Source organism: Dasypus novemcinctus, chromosome 27 (genome assembly GCF_030445035.2).
Source record: "Dasypus novemcinctus isolate mDasNov1 chromosome 27, mDasNov1.1.hap2, whole genome shotgun sequence".
Lineage (NCBI taxonomy): Eukaryota > Metazoa > Chordata > Mammalia > Cingulata > Dasypodidae > Dasypus > Dasypus novemcinctus.
In genome coordinates, this window is record NC_080699.1 from 30,594,475 (window position 1) to 30,604,995 (window position 10,521).

The 10,521-nt window shown below is 37.1% G+C and overlaps 1 pseudogene; it reads left to right on the forward strand.

Moving 5' to 3' along the window:
* Positions 1-256: 256 nt before the first annotated feature.
* On the forward strand, positions 257-1,198 carry LOC101420363 (olfactory receptor 8G50-like; annotated as a pseudogene).
* Positions 1,199-10,521: the final 9,323 nt, after the last annotated feature.

Here is a 10,521-nt window from a genome sequence, read left to right on the forward strand (position 1 = left end):
CAGTTCTTTCAGTGTTCAGAGATTAGGTAATACAAAATAATACTCATATAATATAGAACAAAAACAGTCATGGTTCTATTCAATATTTAATCACATATCCCAGATAATTGGAATCCCAGAGTCTTTGACAGGCAAAGAGAAAGGTGGATGTCTAATTGATAAACATTGCATTTTCTTTCATGCTTCCATTTGTGGTGGGACAAACAGCACCTGCATTAAATTTCGTTCTTCTTTTCATACCCAAAATTCCCAAAGGAAAATGACAGCAGGAAATCATTCCCTGGTGACTGAGTTCATCCTCGCTGGGATGACAAAACGTCCTGAACTCCAGCTGCCCCTCTTCCTCCTCTTCCTGGGAATCTATGTGGTCACAGTGGTGGGGAACCTGGGCATGAGCACACTGACTGGGCTCAGTTCTCCCCTGCACACGTCCATGTACTATTTCCTCAGCAGCTTATCCTTCATTGGTCTCTGCTATTCCACAGTCATTACCCCAAAAATGCTGGTGCATTTTGTGTCAGAGAGAAATATTATCTCCTATGCATCATGTATGTCTCAACTCTACCTCTTCCTTCTTTTTTTATTGCAGAATGTCACGTGTTGGCTGTAATGTCATATGACCTTTATTTATGTTGCCATCTGTAGTCCATTGCTTTATAGTGCCACCATGTCTTCTCAGGTCTGTTCCTGGATGGTATTTGGGGTGTATATAGCAGGTTTGATAGGTGCCACAGCTCACACAGCCTGCATGTTAAGAGTGCATTTTTGTAAGACTGATATAATAAACCATTACTTCTGTGATCTTTTTCCACTACTGGCTCTCTCCTGCTCCAGCACTTTAATCAACGAGGTGATACTTTTGTGCCTCAGTGCATTTAACATCTTTGTCCCAACTCTTGCTATACTTGGATCCTATAATTTTATTATTGCCAGTATCCTGCGAATCTGCTCCACTGAGGGCAGGTCCAAAGCCTTCAGGACTTGCAGCGCTCACATTTCAGCTGTCGCTGTCTTCTTTGGTTCTGTGACATTCATGTATTTGCAGCCATCATCTGTCAGCTCCATAGACCAAGGCAAAGTGTCTTCTGTATTTTAGACCATTATTGTGCCAATGCTGAACCCCCTGATCTATAGTCTAAGGAATAAGGATGTCAAAGTTGCCCTAAATAAGCTGTTTGCAAAAAGAAAGTTGCTATGAAAGATAGCATTCTTTTTAGCAAATGTTATAATTTCTGAAGAAGTTTCAGTAAGTAAAGAGTGCACAGAGAGCAAAGGCTGTAAAATTTCTTGGGGGCCCCAGAGTCTACCCATAGTAACTCATGTTACCTCAAACCATTGTTTTGAAATACTCAGATGCTTTTGTATGGATTTTATACTTTATAGGCATAAAATATGGCACTTTGTTGGACAAGACTTATCTATCATACTTTATGAACTGAATCTGTACAGTCTATATTCCTTGATCTTATCAATACTATGGGTACTTGGCATTGTTTAAAATTATACTGACAAATACATATGAAAAAGTTATCTCAAAAATAATAATTTTTAGCCCCGTGAAATTTATAAAATTCAATCCCTAATATTTAGTAAGTACATAGAATTATGTTAAAGGATATGAAGAGATATGGTGGGTGATAAGACATAGTTTCTCTCCACAAGAGATAACACTATGGTGGAAGATATTGGCAATGTTAAGCAGAACTGAGCACATTGTATATATTTTAACATTTCTTTATGCAACACTCTTTCATCCACAGGAAAGAACCTTTGTTTTCCCACAAACACTATTCTCATTATTACCTTTCTCTGAAAAATGTCTCACTTTTCCAGTCACATTATAAAATCTCGGATTTGGAAGTGACTTTTTTTGACTATGCATTGCCCTTTGGGGGTAATGAAAATATTCTAAAATGACTGACATGATGACAGCACAACTCTGTGATGAAAATGAGAGCCACTGAGTGTACACGATGAATGGTTTGTAGAAAGCATGGGTCTGTATAACCCAGAGATCCAGTGGGGGGATAATGGACTGTGGTTTACAGGACAAGAACGTTCTCTCATGAAGGAAAACAAATTTTTATACTAATATAGGGTGTTTATAAACAGGTGGCTCAAGGGGAAATTACACCAAATGTAAGATATGGGCTATAGGTAGTAGTAATATTTTGAGGATGCCCTTTCATAGGTTTTAACAAATGTTTCACAACAATGCAAGGTGTTGGTAGTGGGGAGATATATGAGAAATTTATATGATGATATGCATGTTTGTTTTGTAAAGTCACTGATTTTACTATGAACCTATTGTTTATATATGCTCATATATGAATGATATACTTCAATAAAATTTTATTTAATAATAGAAGAAAACCCATATGGATCATTTATTCACATGGGAAAATTAAAGTTGGAAAATTGTTTTCTGAACAATGACAAGTAACCCTCATACCCAAAGACTCACTGTACAATTTGGGGAAAAATGGCAGAAATATTTTGCAAACACTAAATAGTTATGGAAGCTAAAACTAAGAATGTATGAATCTCCTTCCCTCTTTAGTAGAGAGGTAGTGTAAATAGAAAGGGCAGCTCACACTTGTATTATAGTTTGAGCAGATGACTTCCAAGTAATAAACGCCCTTCTCTACCTCTCTCTTAAATAAACTCTTTGTGTACTCTTGAGAACAGCAACCAGAACACTTGATTTTTGCCTTAGAGTTAATAGTTCCCATTAATAAATTTCAGCAGCTCTTGGTGGAAATTCCCAGTGTTTCTCCCTGTCAGCTGCTGAACTTACATATGTTGTCTTGGTGGTTGCAGTGCCTCGATATCTTTCATCATCTCTCCTAAGAATAGCCCCTCAGAGTGACGTCCAATTATTTCAAATTCAATATTATGATGACTTCTGGGTGGCAGCTCATAATTGTGTTCTTTCTGATGCTTCTAAACTTCTAAGTCTCTAAGGAAATTGCACTAGGGAGACAAATATGAACATCTTCAAATAATACTATACCCTCAACTATTCAATGCCTTATGCAGTACTCAGGGCACAAGGATACTGATTCTACCCTGAACCAGCGTGAGCCTTTACATCAGGTTGAAGTGTATATTTAAAATCATCTGACTGGTCTAACATCCATAAAATGGTGTTTGTTTTTGTCATAAGCTTGACATCAGATATGAGTTATTAAGGCCTGCTTGCGATATTAATATGGCCTGTGCATAAATTCAAACTTATTCTATATCCAAGTGTGCCTAGTTCCCTGGAGAGCCAATTGAGAGGTATAAACTCTATGGGCTTTGGATATTCAGGAAGGATGCCAACTAAATGTATTTAAAGCTTACCTGGAATATGTGGGGTTCAAGTTTAAAGCTTACCTGGAATGTGGGGCATATATATTAATTCAAGCTTACCTGGAGCATATAATCCATCTAATACTCAGATAAAACACTTGAAGAAACTAACAAAAAGTCCTTTTGCATATAAGCACCATTTGACTCCCCACTCCTACATCCTCTGTATAAAACGGCCTCAAAAATCTTATTCAGGGTTGATTTTTATTAAGACAAGAGTCCCACGAGTCTGGCCAGTCATAATATATCTTCTTCTCAGAATTCCCACATCCTGACCTTCAATAACATGAACACCCTACTTCTCTCTGCTACAACAGCTCTGGGGGCTTCTCTGGGATATGCTGAGAAGGACATAGGCAGCAAAGGTTGATTGCCCCTCCCAGACGTTTCTGAGGACTCCAGGAGGGCCCAGGTGAACCCCAACCCAGGGCACCCCTGGACTCCCTTTTAGTCCAGAAAGAGGTTGTGGACTCTGTCAGAGACCTCCCAGAGAAACTGGAGGCACTGGAAGGTTCTAGAGACCCTGAGAATGAAGCAAGGAGCTCTACACAACAGAAGGGTAAGAGCCTTAGGGACATAGCACAGGAAAAGCCTAATTCTGAAAAATTAGGAGGGGAGCCTGATCAGCTCTCAAAGGAAGGCCCCAGTACTCCTGAAAAAAAGGAGGAAGCCTTTCCTTCTCTAGGTATGAGATAGGGAAAGGGAGTGGTTGTGTGTGTGTGTGTGTGTGACTGCAGAGACTGAGTGAGACGCAAAAACACACTTCTGCGGGGCACATGCAGAATCCCGATCTGTGGTTCCATGGTGACCTCATCTGGTCAATGGCTGTCTGGAGGGCCTCCCTGCAAAGAGACCATCTTCTGAGTCAGGGTTTATATTGACCCGCTAAGGCTAAGAGGTGCTATAAGCTCTCATGAGGGACATGGGCAGAAACAGATGAAGCATAAGGCTGAGTGAGTGTTGGGCAGCATCAACACAGGGTGGAAACATGGAAAATACACAAAGTAGGACCCTGTTTTAGGTTGTATGCTGAAAAACTTTCCCAGTGCATTCCATGGAGATGCATACAGCATAAAGTTCCAGCCAGGAAAGCTTAGAATGCTTTGTGAATTAGAATGCCCAACTTTTGGTGTGGGCTGGCCCCAGGAGGGCACTTTTGACCCCTGGATCATCCATAAAGTCCATAAAATAGTAACCAGAAAACCAGAGGGCCCTGACCAGTTCCCCTACATCAATGCCTGGCAAGATGCTGTGAGGCAAAGTCTGCCCTGGTTAGAGAAGTGTACAACTAAAGAAGCCAGGATTTGCTTAATACGAAAACCTAGAAGTGCTGTCCCAGGAACTAGGCCAAACAAGCACTATGCAAAGGGTCCAGAGGAAGTGAGCCCCAAATCCAATGCCGACCCACCCATTCTAGAAGGGTCAAATGAAAATGATCTCCCTTCACCCTATGCAAATGCTCCTACCCCAGCAATGCTGAGAAATGGAGATGAGCCAATTTCCCTAAGCAGTGCTCTCCCATCATCATCTGTTTTGGAAAGTGCAACACCCTCATTATTCCCACAGTTGCCTTTGTCACCATCCACACCAGGAAATGCATCCCAGCTGCCCCCACAGCCCTGTGTCCCTGGTGGTATAGTGCTGACCATCAGTCAGGAAGGAGTTCCTGAAAAATGACAACTCAGATCATGGGGAGCCTGGAGGCAGGGGTAGCAGGGAGAAGGGTGGCCCTACAATTACCTTTCAAGTAATTGAAATTACAATTACAATTACAATTCAAGTGGGAAACCAGATGTTTGTCTATCAGCCCTTTACAACAGTGGACCTCTTTAACTGGAAAAGCCACACCCCACTATACTTAGAGAAGCTTCAGGCCATGATGGACCTTTTCTAGTCCATCACACAGACCCACAAACCCACCTGGGCTGATTGTAAACAGCTCATCATGACTTTACTAAACTTTGAAGAAAGAATGAGAGTCAGACAAGGGGCTCTAACATGGCTCAAAGAGCATCCACCTGAGGGAACTTTGGACAGCAATCAGGATGCCTGCACACAGTTCCCAGAAGAGGAACCCCAATGGGATCCCAATAATGCAACCAGGCTCAACTGAATAGAAACTTTCCATAGGGCCTTAGTTGAAGGATTTGGATATGGAGTTCTGCAATCGTGCATGATTGTTTTATATGTTTACAATTTCTGTCACAAAAATATATATTTAAAAGATAATAGTAGGATAGGTTGGGGGAAAATACGCTAAATATAAGATAAGGACTATAATTAGTAATAAGATTTTGACAATATTTTCTCATAATTTGTAACAAATGTCTCAAGACAATGCAAGGTGTTGGTGGAGGGTTGAGATATGGGACCCCTGTATGATGTCATGCATGTCTGCTTTGTAAGTTCACAACTTTTACTATACACTTAATTGCTCAAGTATGTTCATATATACATGACAAAGATAATAGTAGGGAGGGTTGGGGGAAAATACTTTGGTTAGTAGAAATATTTAGACAGTGCTGTTTAATTATTAGTTAAAAAGGTTTAACAACAATGTAAGGGGCTGGTGGTAGAGTGAGTCATGACAGTCTTGTATGATGTTATATATGTTTGTTTTGTAAGTTCACAACTATTATTATACATTTATTGTTTATGTATGTTTGTGTGTGTGATATATTTTGATAAGTTAACTAAAAAATTTTAAAAAGTGTTGATAACTTCTTAGATCTGCTCCTATAAATATTATTAAGTGATGTTTTTAAACCCACTAACATTTTTCTGGACTGATGAGTGATGCATTTAATATTTCATGGTGTTGCAATTTTGCAGAGCTTCCCTTTGATGCAATGAAGGTACTGACACCTTCTAACTTTAAGTTTTCCTTAGATATGTAATGCCTTAAAAGATATAATAAATTTAACATAAGACAATGAGATATAAACATTAAAATTAATTATTAAGTATATTTCATGTGAAAATTTTATACATGAGATAAACAATGCAATTACAAAATAACATGTAAATGTTCAAAAATATTAAAGATTAATGACAGTCATCATTTTAGGTCACATAGTAAATTTTTGCCTTGAATATTAAATATGTAGTTTACTGATATAGATATACCTAATACATCATAGTTACTTGAAAATTGTATTATGAATAAATAACAGCGAGTGAATAAATAAAAAGATTTGTGAATTACTGTATTGAGAGGAATGTTTACCTGAATTATTGCCACCCTAATAGTTTCAAATCATGCATGTGGACTGAGCACATTCAACTGTCTTCTGCCTGGAAACCTCAATGGACAATTTTATTTGCAATGGGAAAATGGTGTATTTTTGCTTTGTAAATCCACTATTTTTGCTATACATTTATTGTTCATATATATAAATGATATAAAAATAATAGTAATAGATTGGGTTGCGGGAAAAAACTTTGGTGAGTACTTATTTTGACAATGCTATTTAATCATTAGTTTAAAATGTTTAACAACAAAGCAAAATATTGGTGGTAGGGTGAGTTGTGAGAGTCCTGTATGATGCTATGTATGTTTGTTTTTAAGTTCACAACTATTCCTATACACTTATTGTTTATTGTTTATGTATGTTTATGTGTGAGGGATATACTTCAATAATTTTTTTTAAATGCAGTAACTTTGAACGAGGGAAAAAAGGGGGGGGGGGGGGGAGAAATGGTGCCAATAATGGTGTTGGACATCTTAGCTCCCCAGCTTTCTGCTGTCCTTAGTGCTGAGAGGGCAGGCACAGTCCCGGGCATCAGAGCCCCTCTGAAGCTGGTCTGCATCCCAGGTCAGCATCTCAAATTGGAAGTATTCGGTTTATTTCTCTCCAGTTTCAGAGTAATAAAAACCCTCATTTTCAATCCTTCTGATAGCTGAGCTTGTAAGCTTTGTATCTTGTTTACATGCCAAACATCAAAAAACATGGAGACAAATACTCTCCAAGGATTTCCAATTCTCAGAGAAACAAGCTCTTTAGAAAAGTTATAATTTCATTAGTCATTTCCCAAATTGTCTTACTTTCTCCTTGAAGTCGAATTCCCTGACAACTCTATGTTTGTCAATTAGTGGTAAGGATTTGTGCATAGGGATGATGATCACATGGGGATTTTGTTAAAATGTAGAATCTAATTCAGCAGGGCTCAGTGGGGTATGAAATTCTGGATTTCTTACAAACACTTAGCCAGTGATATTAATTCTCAGCTCCCATTGAGATTAGCAGCTTTTACAGCCCTAGGTGACATTCTGACAAATTACATCCTGCTGAGAATTGAGCTAGAAATGTTTAAATAATGCATAACAATGTATTGCCTTATATAAAATATGTTTAATTTTATATGTAAATTTGTAAAATATTTAATTGGTTCAAAAGTCAAATCTATATGTAATTGAATTTTAGGGATCGGTGAGTAAGAATTTAGAATATTGATGTAATATATAATTTTTATGTAGTTCTTAATTATCTAACATCTGCTTGCTAATTTCAATATTTAAAAGGAATAGTTTATGTTTCTTATTTCTCATATTTTCTTATACTTTTGTTTTTCCCAGAACAGGAATAATTGGAAGTAATCTTTGATTATAACCTGAATCAATGTAAATCTGAAGTCATGTCTGAGAATCTCTTATAAAATAGGGTTAAATAAATCAGATTCAATTCTTTTCAAAGGAGATTAGGTTAGAGCAACATCACTTTTTCTCAATTGTGACTTTGTATTTAAAACCTTCAAGGGAGTTTTCAAAAATCCCCTGCTGCGCCACATATTAATTAAATCAAAATCTCATGTTCTGAGGCCAGATATTTATATTTTTTAAATGCAGAAAATACCTCTCAAACTTCAATGTGTACAGGAACCACCTGGGGATATTATTACAAATGCAGATCCTCTTTAATAGGTCTATTTTGGGACTTGAGATTATACATGTTTATCAAACTCATATTTGACCAATGCTGCTGGTCTATGACCACTCTTCATAAATCAGATCAAATCTCGTGTTTACCTCTTTCCACTAAAATTCTTTCAGATTTGAACAAATTCTTTTATGCTAAGAGATCAAAAAGGTTCTTTAAATTTGGGAATTGTAGTAACTACAAAATACTGGGATATCTAAGGGAGAATACTATGTGTTCAGCATGCCACCTCACAGGGGCACAGACTAAGGGTGAGTGTTACTTCAGTGAACTAAATACAGGGAATGAGAAAGAGAGCAGAATAGTCAGAAATGGGAAGTATATGAAGAAATCTTTGGATGCATGATTACACAATAATGAGAACTAAGCAGAGACTCATAAAATCCATTCTTGAAATTTGTCAGGTTTTGAGTTCTCAGGTAAGCAGAAAAAAGAACATGTATGTATAAGATTAGATAGAAGATATAGATAGACGGTAAATAGGTATGTACAAAGACAGAGTTTGAATTACATCGTGTCTTGGTCTTTGTGACACAATGACATTCTCATGTACTTTTACCAACATGTAGTCAATTTTGCTCTGAGAATTCTACCATCATCCATCCTTTCATAAACTAATCCAAGGTATAAATTTGCATTCATCCTCATGCCTTCCTGTACTACCTTCAACACACTTCTAATTAGCCATAAGTCTTAACAATTGAATTTTTCAAATCTCTTGAAAATCTCCTTTCAAGCTTCATTATCACTGATGTGTAATAGCATTCTTAGAATAATAAAACCACTACTAGCTGGTCTCCTTAATTTAAGTTTCATTTCCTTTCCCTTCCTCTTCCACACCAAAATAAATGTGATATTACTAACAGGCAAAACCAATTGTCAAATTAAAGCTAATTAAAAACATCTAGTGGTTTCCCTCCCCTACAAAATAAAGATCAAAGTCTTTTAGTGACCCAAAGTGCTCTATGAATTATCTTTTCTATCCTTATCTTTGTTTCCTGCTACAATGCCTGGAGTACTGTGTGTAGCTTGATTGGATTACCCAAAAATGACATGTGTTTCTCTTGGCACAATATTTTCCTCTCTTCCTTGAAGAGACCATTGTCTTTCACTTAGTCTGCATCCTCTATATGAGGTCAAGCTCCAGTCATTCAGGGTCATACCCAATAGGATTCCTATGGTTTTTGGTTTGTTATTTTCTTTGTACATATAACATAGTATATGTATACATTACTATGGTCTGTTGGACCTGTTTTTGGGCATAAGATCACATTTATGGTTGGCCATTTACCTAACTTTATATGATGAAAATTATGTAAAAAATAAATGTAAGGGCTCTTTGAGAACCCACCACAATGAATGAAAAAATTTAAAGAAATATTATATATATTTTTTCTATATTTGGCAAACTGTAGGGAGCACTGCAGTTTGTTATACTACAGTAATATTACAGAGCAGCACCCATAGAATATTAATCTTAGTAAGATATTTTGATTTGGGGAGAGATAAAGGCAATTGAGCATTTAAAATATAACACAAACTCAGTTACAAGATGTTAAATGCCCTAAAGTAATAAAATAATAAAATGAGGGGTGAGAAGAGATGTTTCAATGCTGAAATTGACATGAAAGAGGAACTGTAAATTATGGTGCAAAAAAGCATGAAAGGCTTGGAAGCAATAAAATTTAGCAGAATTTGTGGATTTTATGAGCTCATGACACAGAAATAACCACATCGATTTGTTATAAATATAAGACAGTTTTGTGTGAGTTGACCTTATACTAGTAGTTGCTGTCATGTGTAACAATTTGAGCCTCCATAATGAAGAATAACCTAGTCCTGTTTTGTTTTGCTCTTATTGGCACAGCAGGATTTTCAATATTTTAACTATGTCAAAAGCAAAAGTAAGAATTCCCTGGAAGATATTCAGAGGAGAGCAACTGTATCATATAAGGAACAGGGAATAGTTTAGAAAGAACTGCTGTAGGAGTCCTTAGACCTTCCACAGGTACCTGGGGGTCATAGAGCACTGTCAGGGAAATCGCGATTCTGGAGCCAAACTTCTCAGGTATATTTCCAAGTTCAATCAGCCTATTATATTTGAGACTTTCTGCGCAATATATAAACTCCCTAAGCTTCAATTTTCCATCTTTAAAATGGTATGAATACTAGTACTTGCCTTGGAGAATGCTCTAAATATCAAATTTTAGAGCATTTAGTAAATGCTTAC